The 14,622-nt window shown below is 35.1% G+C and overlaps 1 long non-coding RNA gene and 1 other non-coding gene across 14 annotated transcripts in view; both read right to left on the bottom strand.

Annotated features, from left to right (window-relative positions):
* Nucleotides 1–414: 414 nt before the first annotated feature.
* Nucleotides 415–517, bottom strand: LOC148782798 (U6 spliceosomal RNA). Its single transcript, XR_016053144.1, has one exon. It is a non-coding gene; the product is annotated as a U6 spliceosomal RNA (small nuclear RNA).
* Nucleotides 518–4,776: 4,259 nt separating this feature from the next.
* LOC110007354 (uncharacterized) overlaps nucleotides 4,777–14,622 on the bottom strand; it is a 36,197-nt gene continuing 26,351 nt past the window's right edge. For 4 of the 13 annotated variants that reach the window (XR_016050914.1, XR_016050917.1, XR_016050908.1 and 1 more), the window contains 5 exons: nucleotides 7,845–7,903; nucleotides 6,179–6,261; nucleotides 5,561–5,657; nucleotides 5,270–5,437; nucleotides 4,777–5,029 (listed from right to left, as the gene is read on the bottom strand). This is a non-coding gene — a long non-coding RNA (uncharacterized LOC110007354). The remainder of the gene's footprint in view (nucleotides 5,030–5,269; nucleotides 5,438–5,560; nucleotides 5,658–6,178; nucleotides 6,262–7,844; nucleotides 7,904–14,622) is intronic. The other 9 variants (XR_016050913.1, XR_016050912.1, XR_016050905.1 and 6 more) reach the window with 5 other exon arrangements.

Here is a 14,622-nt window from a genome sequence, read left to right as displayed (position 1 = left end):
AGTACCCTTGATGCTTGATCTTGTAGGCTAGGTGTTCTCCCTCATTGTGTAATTCTTATAGTATTATGTCAATTTCCAGATGATTATATACATCTCAAGAAGACCCCATCAAAAGATTTCTTATACACTTGGTCCCTATCTTTGATAGGCTTGGTCTCCCCGTCCGTCGGGTTCACCACTTATGAGGAGAGAAAGAGCACAATCCCAAGAGGCAGGCCGGTTAAGGAGAAAGCTCCTGGAGATGGGGAATGAGCTACCATAACAACGGGACCTACCTAAGGGGTGGTGTCCAATTGAAGCCATTTGATGTGCATTATTATTATTATTTTCCAACAAATTTACATAGGATTGGAACTTGAGACATTGTACCATGAAAACCCAATTTCTACAGTTTTGACTCAAGCCCGATTCCTTAAAAATTTAGACCATTTGTCAATTTGTGCATGCTATCCTCACACAGGGGACATGCTAATCTTCTCTGTATCGTTCCAATTTTATCAAATGTCTCTGAAGAGACTTTTGATGTGCATTATTCAAGTCGTTTACGAATCAAAATAACCTGAAATAATCGTATACCACAATATGCAGCGTACAAGCATTCTAGTTTGCAGTCTACATAGGTTTGTGATGGTAGCAACCTACTGGAAATCTTTCATTTAGTAACTAGCAGTATTCATAGTGTAATCAAATTGCAAAATTTCGATTCTTACACTTGCCAAAGAAAGATATTGGATGATATTCCCCTGCCTAAGAAAGATGTTGGATGATATTTTTGGAGATGCATTTGATTGGTTGGTGAAATTTTAGCGTTATTAATAGTGTAATCCAGTGATTTAAAAAATGCCGAGTCGAACCGGACTCGCCCGGTTCGACTCGAGAATCGGTATTGGACGTGTCGATTCGGGCAAATTACACGGAATCGCCCTGTTCCAGAGAGAACCGGGTGATTCTGTACAGTGACTCGCCGATTCACTGTACGGAATCGGCGAGTCCCGTGAAGAACACGGGCTGCACAGTGTTCTTCACAAGATTCTTCAAAATTTGTCATTTTTTTATCATTTTTCTTGTTTTTTTGGCCATGTGATCGAATATGCAGGCTTTATGCAACTTTTTTCAGCCTTTTCATGGATTAAATGGTGGAGAAATTTCGTGTTTTTGGATCATGAAAGTTACGTTTTTAGGGTTTCCGCCTTTCCTTGTGTTTCATGCCAAATAGGGCATGAATCTATGAAAATTTGTAGCCATTTTGATCGTAAAGTTGTTCATCAAAAAATTCTGTTACGAATATGTGATAATCGTTAAGAAAAACAGAGTAATTTGGAGATTAAAGACTCGAGTTCACGAAACCATGTAAGAACTTTGGATTTTTTATTTTTTTTTCCGCCATATGATCAATTTCACTGCATATTTTGAAAATAGTGAGTTACATTTGTAGGGTTTTTAATCTTTATTGTGTCTTTTATCATTTAACATACTCAAATTTATTTAATTTGCTCAATTATAGCCTAATTTTTTAGATGAACACAGTGATGTCCGTGAAAAAAAAATTTTGCTGTTTTTTTTTTTTTTTCCGCCTTTCGATTTTTTGTTAATGATATATTACAAATAATGTGTTAGATTTCTAGGGTTTTTAATCGTTAGTCGTGTTTATAATCAAATGTATTCAATTTGATCTGATTTATTCAATTTGAGCTTCATTTTTTAGATTCAATGACTGTTGTCTGTGAAGAACTGCGTTTTTTTGTTTTTCTGCTCAATTTAGTCGATTTGATTTGATTTATTGATGATAATATGTTCATAATTTAGGGTTTTGATTCCTTATATTGTTGTTTATCAAAAATTTTACTCAATTGGATGTAATTTATTTGCTTCGAGGTGGATTTTTGAGTTAAAATGGCTGGCGCAAGGTAGCTCTGTGAAGGACAGAATCTCTTTTTCTTTTTTTTTCTTTTTTTTTCTTTTTTTTTTTTCTTTTTTTTTTTTTTGTAATCCATGATCAAATTTTTTGTAATCCATGATCAAATTTTTTGTAATCCATGATCGAATTGTTTTTTTTTTGTTTTTTGTAATTCATGATCTAATTTTTTTAAAATTTGTTTTTTTTTTTTTTTTTTGTAATCCATGATCGAATTTTTTGAAAATTTGTAGTTTTTTATTTGTAATCCATGATCGAATTTTTTTTTGTAATCCATGATCGAATTTTTTGAAAATTTGCTGTACTTTTTTTTTTTATCCATGATCGAATTTTTTGAAAAATGATGATTTTCTGAAAATATGTGAAAATCATGACAAGGTTTTGATTATCATGAGGTATTAAACCATATTTTAAATTTTTATTGTTAAAGTTTATGTTGAAAAAATTGTATTTTGATAGATTATTTATGCAAAAAAATGCATGTTATTATATTTTTAATGCAAAATTGTACTTTTTAAATTTGTTGTTAATGCATTTTTGAGTTGGAATGACTGATGTTAGGTGGCTTTGTGAAGAATTGTTTTTATTTGTTTTTTTTTTTTAAGTACATGATCGATTTTTTTTTAAAAATAGTGATTTTTCGAAAAGATGTGAAAATAGTGACCAGTTTTTGATTATCATGAGGTATTAAACCATATTTTTAATTTTTATTATTAAATTTTTTGTTGAAAAAATTGCATGTTGATAAAATATTTATGCAAAAAACATACATGTTATTATATTTCTATATTCTAATGCAAAACTGTATTATATTTTTATATTTTTAATGAAGGGGGTCTAAGGAAAAATGTGAGAGATGATGATTCCGAGGCCACCCTATCCCAGCCATATTATTTACATATCGAGTCCCAACAGCAACAAGGTAAGGATGAACACGACAGTGTAGGTGAGCATGAAGGATGGACAAGCTTCGGGGATTTTGGATTGGGAACACAACAGAACACTAACACTCGAGGATTTGGATATAGTTAGATGCCTGCTAATATCGATGATTCGTTTTTAGATCGAATCAATGAATTGTCAAAGGAATTCAATCAATGGCACCAGCGTGACCAAGAAGAAAAACATCGTCATCTATCATTTTATTTTTAAATCATATGTTACTAATTGTATGCTTTATTGTCGTCCATATATGTTGATATACTTATTCCATGATGATTTTTTGTTTATCCTTTTGTGTGACGTAAATTAAATGGTAAATAGTAGTTCATGCAGGGAAAGAACATATCAATATTCGCATATTCATGCAAAGAAAAAAAAATTCTTAATGGAGTACCATCATTTTTTATTGAATTCCTAAAAAACAATATTTATAATGAATTTTAATAATTTTTTCAAATTTTTTTGAAGCTTTAATCTGACCGATTCACCCGATTCCTGGTCCGGATCGATTTTTGAGGTACCCGATCGGGGTCACCGATCTGCTTTTTATGTAATCAAATTACAATATTTCGATTCTTACACCTGCCTAAGAAAGATGTTGGATGATATTCACCTCCCTAATAAAGATGTCGGATGATATTTTTGGAGATGCATTTGATTGGTTGGTGAAATTTGATGTATGGCTAACAATGAAAGCATAAATTATGATAATCATTTTTCGAGTTCTAGTAAGAATTCATATTAATTATGATTTTTTAACTGTATATTTGCATTGGGAGTTGATCTAATGAAAGTGAAGACCTTAAGCTTTCTCTTAACCCTGAATAATTGCGTTAGATAGCCAACCAGCCTAAAATTTAACTATATCTCATCATAAATCCTGAATCCATATTATAGGGTTCAAACTTGTGCCTAATGCAGAGTGGCTTTACGCTTATTCCTGACATAATATTGGCCATCAAAGCCAAAGTAGCTAAGGTGTCGGTAAATCTATTGTTTAACCTAGCTGGAAAGTTACGACTTTCAAGTATTTTGCCACGTCTCGACTTTTTCTTGATAAGGCATCATTTTTTACTCTCTTAACTGTCCACGTTCCTTGAGCTTGTCTTATTTATTACTTAAGTATTTTCCCAATCTCTCCACTTTTTCTTGCTAAAGTATCAATATTTATTCTCTTACTTTCCATGTTCCTTGAGCTTGGCTTATTTATTACTCGAAGAGGGTCACCAATGAGCTGCAATATTCGATTCAAAGTTCAATGTCATTCTTGAGTCCAGTTATTAGGGCCTCGTACTTGGCGATGTTGTTAATGCCATAGAAATTGAGCCTTGCGGCTCTGTATAGGGCTGCCAAAGGTCCGACTCAAGCCTGGCCCAAACAAGTCCCGACCAAATCCCATAGTAGGCCGGTACAGCTGGGCCCAAAAATATACTTTTCCGACCTAGCGTGGCAGCCTGGTCCATTTGGCCTTTTTCCTTTCGTTTCTTTTTTATGAAGATCTCTCTATATCTCTTGACAAAATACAATGTACGACAATAAAAAATACAAAGGAGATCTCTCTTTCTCTGTCTCTCCAATGTAGATTAATAATAATAAAATAAACAAAAAAACACACCCACTCTCTTTCTACTGGACTATAAACAAGAAAAAACACAAATGTAAACTCTCTAATCGACATGAGCAATGCCATAAAAACACAAATGATCTCTCTCTCTCTCTCTCTCTCTTCAACGTACAATATTAATAACAAAAAAACACAAACGAAAACACACTCTACAATGTACAACATAACAAGAAAAAACACAAATTGAAACCGTCTCTCATCGACATGAACAAAATCCATGCAAACACCCAATTAAGAAAGCAACATAGACTGACGAGAACATGAATAGAACCCAGAGCGATGGCACAAAAAACAAGAAGTAAAGAAGTTCTGCATCATACGCTTATGTAAAATCAATGGTTGTTTCAACTATAACCCAAAGTATTTGCAACTGTTAAGGCAGAAGGGTGCTGTTTATACAGAACCACCTGAAGATCTTGGTGTGCCCCTACCAAGCCTTCAAAAAGGGCTTGGAGCTGAGAAAATAGTAACACTAAGCCTCTACTTCATAATCCTTTTGTGTAGTCTTAAGCTTAATCTGATCTTTAAGAGAAGGCCGCAACTGTATGCTGCAAAGAGAGAAAGCAATAAAAAATAATAGAGCTACCCAAACAGACGATGGGCCAACTTGAAATATTCCCGAATAGAGAAAAGCAGAAACGAAAAGGACAAAAAGCCCATAACAATTAAAAGATCAATCAATTGGGGGATCATCTTAGAACTATATATACTGGAGGATTTCTTCAAAAAGAGAAAAAAAAAGGAACCCAACATAATCTAACTCTTTTTAGATTACTGTAGAACTCTACCTTCATTCCATCACCACGCCACAATCGGCAATTAATAATAATGACTTAAAGGACTTTCTCCATTGACCACTCACCGTCCATAATAATAATGATTTAAAGGACTTTCTCCATTGACCACTCACCGTCCATATTTTATGCATCCATGCTACTGTAAAAGAGATCTAGTACCTGCAATAGGCATACTGACTTACTGATTTAGTCCATTCCTTGCAAGTATTATGACAATTAGAGAACCAATGTATGTATGATGCTAAAGAAATCTAGCACCTGCAATAGAGATACTTGTCTTACTGATTTAATACATTCCTCATATGTATTATGACCATCAGAGAACCAGGGGATGTGTGACGTAGAAGACATTCTTGTACAATGGAACACTAGTTACTATCTGCAAAGTGATATAAAATACAATAAGTATTTCATCTACAGTCTCCAAGGAGTTCCCGGCAAAATAATCTTACCAGCTCATGAATGCTACCATTGAAAGATGAATCCTAACTTAGTATAAGAAGCATATCATAAAGCATTATGAGCACAGGCATCAACTGTATATTTTACATGGCACATGTAATTATGAAATTCAGTTCACAAATGCTCTTTACATGTTTGATGCACTGAAATTCCAAATATTACCATAATAAAATAGAACTTTGGTCACGATAAAAGGCAATAATTTTTCTCTGATGCATAAAAGCCAATGAAAAACATATAGCAGTCCCATAGTAATTTGTTCTTTCTACACATGAAACCTAAGAAATGATCTTTTTAAGCAAGTAAATTATAATAATTTTTTGGATACACAGTCTTAAAGGCCATCGAGATTAGGAGAAACTTCTTAAACAAAAGTGTTTCATTTGCCTGGTAGGAGTCAAGAAAGCAACAAATGCTCATTCCCAGGAAAAACCTAACCTTCCAGTAGAGTCTAATGGATTAATTAATAGAGAAGTATGACCAACGTCTCATAAAATAAGCACCTGCAGTAACAAAAAAACCTAAAAAACACAAAGAGCATGTCAACAAACAGCAAAATAAGAGAAAGAATAACAAATAAATCCAGAAAAGGATGGCATCTGAAAAAGTCAATTATAACTAAGGTTATTAAAAAGTCAACAATAGCTAGGACATAGCTACCGACAAAAGTATTATCATGAATATAAAGAAGTATATCATAGCTTTGGCTAAGTGTTTTTTATAGGTATACCGTGTTGGTTATTTAAACAAAACAGAAAATAAAAGCATTAAAGGGTTTGGATCTCTGGGACAAGCATCAAGGAATTGAATCCTTGAACTCCCTCACCCAGAATAATATGTCTACCACTAAAGCCCTTCCTAAGGGACATGCAAAAGGAGAATACAAGATAGGTATACATGATAGTACTCAATGAAACAGTAGAATATATATCACATACATATATCGAGAGGCAGCATGATGACCTTTGTACATGTTACCAACTTGTAATGAACTCTGTGATTAGATTACAGCAGTTCATGAATCTACAGTATATCACGGGAAATTTCATGCAACAAAACAGAACAACACAGCATGATCCATACTTAAGCACTGGGTTGAAGCAGAACGCATGGTACTCACAAAGTCAGATATCAAAAAGGTGTTCAGTCATTACCTTTGATGTTGTAACCAGCTGATATAAGGAGCATAAATGATATTTTTTTTTTTATATATACTGTAAATATATTGAATGCAAATATATTTGAATGCACCAATAGTTTGCTGTCAAAAATTAAATAAACTAGCTACACTTATTGAAGGATTTACAACTTTTTGACCTTCTTGTGCTTATTACTTGAACTTTTGAAAGCTTAAAGTAGAGAAATGCATGCCCAAGGAAGCGTTGAAAACAATAAAGAATAATATTAGATACTAACTGTCCACTAATTGGATAAGTTTTCTTTTGTTCAAACTTCTCCATCACTAGTCCAAGATAAAGACAAATTTTTCAATGTATCAAAAAATCACTAACAACACCAAAGAGAAAACTAGTTACCTGACTCAGTGATACAGACTGTACAGCATAATTAGTTCTTATCTCACATGTCTCTCAAGCTCTTCTTTGACCTGTTGTTGACAATTTATTCTTCCCACAAGAGCATTGTAGCTAGCTTCTTTATTTCTTTAAAAAGGAGTTTTTGTGAAGATCAGAACCAATTAGCTACAATGCAATTTTTTATATTCTGTTTGAAGATAAAAAGGAGTTTGCAGTTTATGTTCTACCTTAGCTAGGTTCTTTATTTCTTTAATGCAAGTATGTGACATAGTTAAGCCGATGTGGTCTACCAAAGAGCTACAAAAAATTAAAACACTATGACGTCGTGCCACTCTACTCAAGCATAAAAAATTAATATCCATTAACATAGAACAATTTGAGAAAAGCACTGAAAAGGCTGAAAATCTCATTTCTGTTTCCAAGGAACATGATCATATTGAAGCACAATAGATTCAGCTATAGAGAAGAAACATTAGTGTAAAAAATCCCATCATTAAACAATAATAGTCACTGAAGTGATTTCGAAAAAATGTGAAGGCTAAAGAATTACAAAAGAAAAAGATTTATACCAAAATAGTCACACCAGAGGCAATCATCACTCTATCTCTTGGTGAAGGGCTCTCGGTGGCTGCACACATATCAATTGGTAATTACTATAAACAAAATGCATAATAAATATATAAAGTAAGTACTTCAGATTTGGAATACCCTCCACATAAATCAAAGCCTCCATAGTAGCCAAACACAAGGAACTACGATACTGATTGAGTACTCGATCGCCTATGCTAAAGGTCGAATTTGAAGGGAAGTTGGACATCAGAATAGCCAAAATACCTCGAGCAATTTTGGAAAGTATAGGGTACATTTATGCATTGCATTTCCACCAACCATGCACTGCATTTCCACCAATCTAAGTATCAAAGTCCCCATCTTCTTCTCGAGGAAGCACATCATCTTCTAAATAATGATCCAGATCTAACTTTAAGGACGCCAAAGTTTGGCTGAGAAATTGGTTGAAATGAAGCCTCTTATTGTTGCAATCATGTCCTTTCAAGGCCTTAAATTCTGATATTTTGGATAGCTCTTAACTTCAATAGGAGTAAAATAGCGACATGACTCTAAGATCTTGGTGCACTGGGACCAAGAGTCATGGAACCCCAAGTGAATCATGAGGAGGATTTATATGAACGGGAAGTAGTGAGAGGGTTGAGGGTACCTCTTAGTCAGGGATGGCTATTACGTTTGTGCCTCATGACTGAGTGATGGCTGGGGCAATACGATTTATGTGTTTATGTGATTATGTGATATGAGCTCGATGATGAGATAGCTTTGTATGGGAGGGTAAGGGCCAATAGAAGGCATTGGCCTAAATCCTTGACTCTTAGAACCATCTCGTGGCATCAGCCTAAACAGTCGCAGTGCATGGGAAGCCGTTATTCCATGGATCCACTGGTAAGAGGTATGCACATATGCCAAGAGAGGAAGCCCCGCACCATGTGTGAACATTACCCTCTAGGGGATGCACCAGAAATCCACTTATACTTGGGGATTCAGGATCACGCATTGGTTTGACTTTGATAGGCCAAGATCATGAGCCTTTGATTATACACTATGGGTGACGAGTCAGTTGGGTCACAACGAGAATGTGGCTTTGGATTTCGAGTGTAACCAAGTGGAGAGTTCCAATTCATAATTTGTTTTGAGAAAGGTTAACTTTATATTAATAAAATGGTAAATATGGACAAGGACCACAAGATGTGGTAAAAGGCAGCCTAGGAGATGCTAAGAGAACAAGAGAGATAGGGGATCAGAAAATCCACGAAACAAAACATAAAGCAGAGAGCTAAAATCAAAATTTACAATAGACAAGAGAAGGAAAGCGGTCTTCTAGTGAAGTATGCCATCCGGGGTGAATAAGTACAAGGGATGGAGTGAGAAAAGTGAACATAAAAGAGAGAAAGAGATAACCAAATGACAAAGAGAGAGTCAGAAAATCCTTGAGCAGAAAACATCCTCTACAGACCCGGAGGAGCGAGGCGACCCGTCGGGATTTCAGAAACCCACTCTGTGAGGGCTCAAGACCCATCGAACATGGTCAAAGTAGACATAGGTATGATGTTCTTACTCATTAAAGACGATTCTAGCATGACTCAGTATTTATGATGAACAAATGTGGTCATTGCATGTTGATCACATTTACTAATTCAAATTGGGAACTTGACATCAAAGCTCATGATTGGCAACACTCTACGCTGGGATTTAAAAATCGGTCGGCCTAGGGCCTAAGCAGCCCCACCTAGCTTGCTAAGGCGAGCAAGGGGGGTCTAGGCGGGCATCCTGGGTGGGACGTCCCTAGGCAGAGACCTAGCGCCCAACCCTTGGTGGCCCGCCCATGGGTTAAAATATTTTTGGGAAGGTCGTAGAAGGGACATCCCTAGGTATGATGTTCTTACTCATTTAAAGACGACTCTAGCAGGACTCAATATTTAGGATGAACAGATGTGGTCATTGCATGTTGATCACATTTACTAATTCGAATTGGGAACTTGGCATCAAAGCTCATGATCTGCCACACTCTACGTGGTGATTGAAAAACTGGTCTGCCTAAGACCTAGGCAGCCCCTGCCTAGCCCGCTTAGGCGAGTAAGGGGGGTCTAGGAGGGCATACTGGGTGGGACGTCCCCAGGCAGAGGCCTAGCGCCCAACCCTTGGTGGCCCGCTCATGGGGTTAAAATATTCTTGGGAAGGTCGTAGAAGGGGGGGTGGGTTAGGTTCATATGCAACCTAAGACCCCATATGAACTATTTTAGAGAAAAAAAATTTAAAAAGTTGAAATTCAGTATTAAAAAAAAAAAAAACTTCTAAAAGTTGAGATCTGTGATTTTGATAAAACCGAAGGATTTATCAAAGTTTCAGGAAATCAATTCAAACATCTCCCTTTGAGTTTGGATTTACTTTTGGAGATTTTGTTAAGCCTATTAGAGGGTTGTTTAAAAGATTTTGAGATGGCAAAACATATCAAATGTGCAAGTTCGAAGATCGAGCAGCTAAGGTTAGTGCAAAAATTTTGTTTTTCAGATTGCTTAGGTTAATTTGAGATGTCTTCATCGGGTTTTAAAAAAAATGGTGATTTGGGTTGGAAATATAGCTATAACCTAAATCCTTTAGATAAAAATGGCATAAGGTGCAATTATTGTGAGAATGATACAAATGGGATTATAAACCGATCTGAAAAACATTATGTCAGTATCAAGGGAAAGCTATCCCATGTAAAAAATTTCTTGATGCGATTGGAGAGGAGATAAAAATTATATGAATATAATAACAAAGAAAAAAGAGGAAAGAGAGGCGTGCATAATAAAGCTAAGGTATGGGGTTCGTGACAATTATGATGATGATGATGATAATCATGGGGGTGTGATGAGGTGAAGCAACTTGCTATATCCTAGACCAAGGGAAAGAAAAGGGTGATGCAGGTGGTTTTGAGGTTGGGGGGCCTAAGAAGCCGCGGGTCTGGGGGCTTATGGGCTTGACCCATGTGAAGCTTTAGTGTTGTTGAAATCCTATTGGTGGAGTCAGAAGATATTTTATTCACATGTATGTCCCATATTACCTTTTTGAACATGCCCTTATCCTTTCTAGAGTCTCATGAATTATTAAAAAACCGTGGGCATAAGTGTAAACTCGATTTAAATATAATTGAAAATACAATATGGACAAAGGGCCTTAAGGTAAATGGCTATAACCTAGGTTTAATGGAATGAAGGGTGTTATATCTCATCCATTGATCTTAGGTGATGAGATATGGATGAGTGGCTTGGATAAATACCTCTCATGTGCCATTGATTATAAGGGGATCAAGATCAAATCCATTCTTATGATCTAGTGTACAAGTAACTTATAGAATCATTTCATTACTTAAATTTTGGTATTAACTACAAAGCTAAGAGAGAGAGAGAGAGAGAGAGTCCTCCTTGAGAGTCAAGTAACCACCATTTTGTCTTCAACCTTGAGCTTTGAGCATATACATTATACCCTTCCATGGCGTGGTCCTTCATGCATATGATCAAAGTCCATACTATTGTATCATCAAGGTAATTGATTTATCTTCTTCTATTTCATTTCCTACTTCCTTTCAATCATAAAAGCTTGCTGTAATTTTCAATTTACAGTAGTCTTTTTCATCCTTTTGTCATGAATTCTTGGTTTTTGAGGAATCTCTAAGCAATAGTGTAGTCCATACATATTGTATTTGTAGACTAGCTGGATTACTCTATGATCTAGACTAGTTCCACCTTGATTTACTAAGTCCGAAATGTTTGGAATTTTTTCTAAGATTATATATCTAATCAGATGTTCATATCATCACATTTGAGCATATGAGATAGTTTCTTAGCCCTTTTTTTACAGATTGAAAGGTTTGTGTGGTTCCCTTAGACCATATAGTGTAGTTTCACCATATCATCCTTCTTTTGTGTGACATCTCTCTCAATTTTTGAAGGGTTGTTTTGAAATCTCTCTCTCATGTTTTGATCATCATTAAGTGATCATATGCTTCTCTTATTGGATTGAACTCTTTGAGTTATTATTATCACCCGTATCTTAGACAATGGGACAACGCTAAGTCCCTAAAAGATCTGATTGTGACCTGAGCACAAAGGGTTCGACCTTGGCTTCCCCGTGTTTGTTTGCATGCTCATTTAATGTATTTACAGTTATTGGATGATTTATGATTGAAAGAATTGAGCATGTTATGTGCAAAAATAAGATTCTACTTAACCAAGTAGTATAAGCTTCAATGCCATTTTATATTGTTTATGCAAATTGAAATCACATTAGCTTATCATTGATCAAGTATATGGTGCATGTGTAACATTGTGGGATATGATAAGGATGAAAATTGAAGATGAAATTACCATGTAATTGGGAAAGATATGGAATTGCGAGAATATATCATGTAATGTGTTGTATAGACAAGCATTTGTATATTTGGATATTATGTTGAATTTATTTGCAAGGTTTCAAAAAACACTGGGCGGCCGGCCTGGCACCGAACGCCCAGGCGAGCGCCTAGGCCCAATAGTACAAGTTCTATATATATATATATGTATTTGTGTCAATTTTGTAATATGTTGCATTTGAAATGTTGTATTATTATAAAATATTTTTTCTATACAAACATATGACACATCGAATGTTGAGAATAAACTCATTCAAAATTTCAAAATTCAACCCATACAAAATTTTAAAGTTTAATATGATATGTATTAGTAAAAGTCTCCAACTCTCCATATTACATAATAAGTGAAAAAGTTTAGGAAGCTTCTTAAAACCACAAAAAATACTTTTTGATTCTCAAAAATAGGAATAACTAAGACATTAAGGGTTTATGAAATTGTTCATTTACCTTTAGGGGTTGAAATTAATCCTCATAATCTATTTAAACCTTTTTTGGGGTTAAAATTACCCCTTTTGCCCTTTTGGAAATTTACAAAAAAAAAAAAAAAGAAGCCCACCTCCATAGGCCCCCCTGCCTAGGGACCCACCTAGCCGTCCTGGGCGCCCGCCCAGATACATCTGCCCGTGTTGGGCCACCTGGGTCTAGGCATACGGTGTTTTGGTTTAGGGCACTTAGGCACCGAGCAGACCGTTCTTTGAAACATTGTTTATTTGTATCTTCAAAAATAGATTTTGCAAAAGGGCTTATTGAAGTTGAATTTTTAATTCTTCAAGATGAGTATAAGTTTAACATGTGGACTGGAATCAATGATTTATTATCTTTTATGAAGGTTTTGTCTATTTAAAATGTCATATATTCTATACAAACATAAGACATATCGCATGTTGAGAATAAACTCATTCAAAATTTCAAAATTCAAACTATACAAAATTTTAAAGTTTAATATGATATGTATTAGTAATAGTCTCCAACTCTCCATTTTACATAATAAGTGAAAAAGTTTAGGAAGCTTCTTCAAACCACAAAAAATACTTTTTGATTCTCAGAAATAGGTATAGCTAAGACATTAAGGGTTTATGGATTTGTTCTTTTACCTTTAGGGGTTGAAATTAATCCTCATAATCTATTTAAACCTTTTTTGGGGTGAAAATTGCCCCTTTTGCCCTTTTGGACATTTAAAAAAAAAAAAAAAAAACACAAGCCCACCTCCATGGGCCCCCCCGCCTTGGCACCCACCTGGCCGTCCTGGGCGCCCGCCCAGATACATCTGCCCATGTTGGGCCACCTAGGTCTAGGCATGCGGTGTTTTGGTTTAGGGGATCTAGGCGCCAGGCAGACCGTTTTTTGAAACAATGTTTATTTGTATCTTCAAAAATAGATTTTGCAAAAAGGCCTATTGAAGTTGATATTTTAATTCCTCAAGATGAGTATAAGTTTAGCATGTGGACTGGAATCAATGATTTATAATCTTTTATGAAGGTTTTGTCTCTTTAAAATGTCATATATTCTATACAAACATATGACATATCGCATGGTTAGAACAAACTCATTCAAAATTTCAAAATTCAAACCATACAAAATTTTAAAGTTCAATATGATATGTACTAGAAATAGTCTCCAACTCTCCATTTTACATAATAAGTGAAAAAGTTTAGGAAGCTTCTTCAAACCACAAAAAATACTTTTTGATTCTCAGAAATAGGTATAGCTAAGACATTAAGGGTTTATGGATTTGTTCTTTTACCTTTAGGGGTTGAAATTAATCCTCATAATCTATTTAAACCTTTTTTGGGGTGAAAATTGCCCCTTTTGCCCTTTTGGACATTTAAAAAGAAAAAAAAAAAACACAAGCCCACCTCCATGGGCCCCCCCGCCTTGGCACCCACCTGGCCGTCCTGGGCGCCCGCCCAGATACATCTGCCCATGTTGGGCCACCTAAGTCTAGGCATGCGGTGTTTTGGTTTAGGGGATCTAGGCGCCAGGCATACCGTTTTTTGAAACAATGTTTATTTGTATCTTCAAAAATAGATTTTGCAAAAAGGCCTATTGAAGTTGATATTTTAATTCCTCAAGATGAGTATAAGTTTAGCATGTGGACTGGAATCAAAGATTTATAATCTTTTATGAAGGTTTTGTCTCTTTAAAATGTCATATATTCTATACAAACATATGACATATCGCATGGTTAGAACAAACTCATTCAAAATTTCAAAATTCAAACCATACAAAATTTTAAAGTTCAATATGATATATATTAGTAATAGTCTCCAACTCTCCATTACATAATAAGTGAAAAAGTTTAAGAAGCTTCTTCAAACCACAAAAAATACTTTTTGATTCTAAGAAATAGGTATAGCTAAGACATTAAGGGTTTATGGAATTGTTCT

Source organism: Amborella trichopoda, chromosome 3 (genome assembly GCF_054954075.1).
Source record: "Amborella trichopoda isolate Santa Cruz 75 chromosome 3, AtrichopodaSantaCruz75HAP2 v2.0, whole genome shotgun sequence".
In the NCBI taxonomy this organism is placed as follows: domain Eukaryota; kingdom Viridiplantae; phylum Streptophyta; class Magnoliopsida; order Amborellales; family Amborellaceae; genus Amborella; species Amborella trichopoda.
This window is presented reverse-complemented; position numbering and strand designations above follow the sequence as displayed.